General features: G+C 46.6%; 2 non-coding genes across 2 annotated transcripts; both read right to left on the bottom strand.

Moving 5' to 3' along the window:
• Positions 1-638: 638 nt before the first annotated feature.
• Positions 639-710, bottom strand: Trnat-agu (transfer RNA threonine (anticodon AGU)). Its single transcript has one exon. It is a non-coding gene; the product is annotated as a tRNA-Thr (tRNA).
• A 1,432-nt stretch (positions 711-2,142) lies between these two features.
• Positions 2,143-2,214, bottom strand: Trnat-agu (transfer RNA threonine (anticodon AGU)). The gene has a single exon. It is a non-coding gene; the product is annotated as a tRNA-Thr (tRNA).
• Positions 2,215-3,163: the final 949 nt, after the last annotated feature.

Genomic DNA, 3,163 nt, shown 5'->3' with positions numbered 1-3,163 from the left:
TAGCGAGCGACTTACCCCGCAGAAGTAAACAAGCCAGCTACAGCGCTGAGCACAGACAACCGCACGCCACGGATGCTGCAGGCAGATTGGGGGTCCATTAGGCCACACGGTCACTGACAAACAAGTGGAACTTATATACGACTCATCTCAAAACGCTCACACCACTGAAGAGTTGTGTTTTCGTTCTACACAGACGCTGCCCATTGCTCTTTCCCACCCATTTGACACATTCAACCTGCTACGAGACCTACCAAATATAGACTGGGAAACTAGACCACACACTTTGTGCATTCGGAAATGTAAGGCAGGGCGTCCCTCGCCGCATTTGCTACGATGGCCATTTGCTACTTCTGCAGAAGTGGCGGCGACGACGACGACGACGACGACGACGACGACGACGACGACGACGACGACCGCGGAAGGCTCTGAGATATGTGATAAAAACATCTATAAAATATATTTCAGACTGCCCCGTCCCAACCTTATGCTGTACCGCTTTGGCAAATGCTTTATCTGCGCCATTCGCCTTAATCACATCTGAGAGTAATTCTTAATAAAACGCCTCTCGCTAATTGTTCGTCATCCCAGATACTGTTTGCTATAAGACCGCGACGCGCAACTGATATCCAAAATTGGTCTGCCTCCTGTGAGGATCGAACTCACGACCCCTGGTTTACTAGACCAGTTCTCTGCCACTGAGCTAAATAGGCGGGGCCTGGCGGTACTTTTGTGTACTTCATCCTTACGGTCGTCTGGATCATCAGACTTCAGCTGACAACACTTCATATTACCGTCTAATATTTGCAGCTATGGCGACCCATTACTGGTTGGCTACACATCTGACACGTAAACGAAGTGCTCTCCAAATAACACCACTTGCATTTCAGAACATGTCTTTCACACATGTCTACAAAATCACCTTCACCTTCAAATACAGTTTCCTTGCGACTGACGGAGACGTAGGCAAAGTTTAAAGTTGCTATTTCCATTACATCACGTTAATCAGAAAAACGGTAATTTACATCTGCAGAGGAACAAAATTCCCCTTGAACCCACGACCCTGGGATTAAGAGCCTTATGCTCTACCGACTGAGCTAGCCGCGCTGCCTCGGTGAATATATGCCGGTTAGCACGTCACACAGTACTCGTTTGGGTTGATTCGTCCCATACAGAACCTCTCCATGTTGCCTAATGTTTTCCTAACGTCACACTCGTCACGTAGTTCACTTTTATTTCATAATCATTTCTGAGAGGTAACAGAATTGCATGACAACCTGCAGAGCTAGTTTCGTCAAAATTAACACACATACTTGATGTGACTCATAAGCCGAACGAGTTACTTTCCGACGTTATTTTAGATGTGCAAGTGCCAATCAAAAACACGCGGCGACGGCAATATGCAAACCAATTCGCTAGTTAACACCGGTCTTGTTGTGCGTGTTTCACTCTCAAGAGCATCTCCAAGCAGAAAATGGTCAACAGCAACATTCACACGGTTTCGTACTGCTCAATTGCTACACTAAAACGGTATGTTTCTTTTTCAGATCTGGAAAAACACGACCGTGAGAGGAATCAAACACGCAATCTTCGGATACGAAGTCCGACGCCTTATCCATTAGGCCACACGGTCACTGACAAACAAGTGGAACTTATATACGACTCATCTCAAAACGCTCACACCACTGAGGAGTAGTGCTTTCGTTCTACACAGACGCTGCCCCTTGCTCTTTCCCACCCATTTGATACATTCAACCTGCTACGAGACCTACCAAATATAGACTGGGAAACTAAACCACACACTTTGTGGATTCGGAAATGTAAGGCAGGGCGTCCCTCGCCGCATTTGCTACGGTGGCCATTTGCTACTTCTGCAGAAGTGGCGGAGGCGGCGACGACGACGACGACGACGACGACGACGACCGCGGAAGGCTCTGAGATATGTGAGAAATACATCTATAAAATATATTTCAGACTGCCCCGTCCCACCTTATGCTGTACCGCTTTCTCAAATGCTTTATCTGCGCCACTCGCCTTAATCACATCTCGGAGTAATTCTTATAAAACGCCTCTCGCTAATTGTTCGTCATCCCAGATACTGTTTGCTATAAGGTCACGACGCGCAACTGATATCCAAAATTGGTCTGCCTCCTGTGAGGATCGAACTCACGAATCCTGGTTTACTAGACCAGTGCTCTGCCACTGAGCTAGAGAGGCGCGGCCTAGCGGTACTTTTGCGTACTTCATCCTTACGGTCGTCTGGATCATCAGACTTCAGCTGACAACACTTCATATTACCGTCTAATATTTGCACCTATGGCGACCCATTACTGCTTGGCTACACATCTGACACGTAAACGAAGTGCTCTCCAAATAACACCACTTGCATTTCAGAACATGTCTTTCACACATGTCTACAAAATCACCTTCACCTTCAAATACAGTTTCCTTGCGACTGACGGAGACGTAGGCAAAGTTTAAAGTTGCTATTTCCATTACATCACGTTAATCATAAAAACGGTAAGTTACATCTGCAGAGGAACAAAATTCCATTCCTCCTCGCGTGGGGCTCGAACCCACGACGCTGGTAATAAGAGCCTTACGCTCTACCGACTGAGCCAGCCGCGCTGCCTCGGTGAATGTATGCCGGTTAGCACGTCACACAGAACTCGTTTGGGTTGATTGGTCCCATACAGAACCTCTCCATGTTGCCTAATGTTTTCCTAACGTCACACTCGTCACGTAGTTCACTTTTATTTCATAATCATTTCTGAGAGGTAACAGAATTGCATGACAACCTGCAGAGCTAGTTTCGTCAAAATTAACACACATACTTGATGTGACTCATAAGCCGAACGAGTTACTTTCAGACGTTATTTTAGATGTGCAAGTGCCAGTCAAAAACACGCGGCGACGGCAAGATGCAAACCAATTCGCTAGTTAACACCGGTCTTGTTGTGCGTGTTTCAAGCTCAAGAGCATCTCCAAACAGAAAATGGTCAACAGCAACATTCACACGGTTTCGTACTGCTCAAGTGCTACACTAAAACGGTATGTTTCTTTTTCAGATCTGGAAAAACACGACAGTGAGAGGAATCAAACACGCAGCCTTCGGATTCGAAGTCCAACGCCTTATCCATTAGGCCACACGGTCACTGACAAACAA

This window comes from Schistocerca gregaria, chromosome 4 (assembly GCF_023897955.1).
Source record: "Schistocerca gregaria isolate iqSchGreg1 chromosome 4, iqSchGreg1.2, whole genome shotgun sequence".
NCBI classification, from domain to species: Eukaryota; Metazoa; Arthropoda; class Insecta; order Orthoptera; family Acrididae; genus Schistocerca; species Schistocerca gregaria.
The sequence above is the reverse complement of the archived record's forward strand: the minus strand, read 5'-3'. Positions and strand labels throughout refer to the sequence as shown.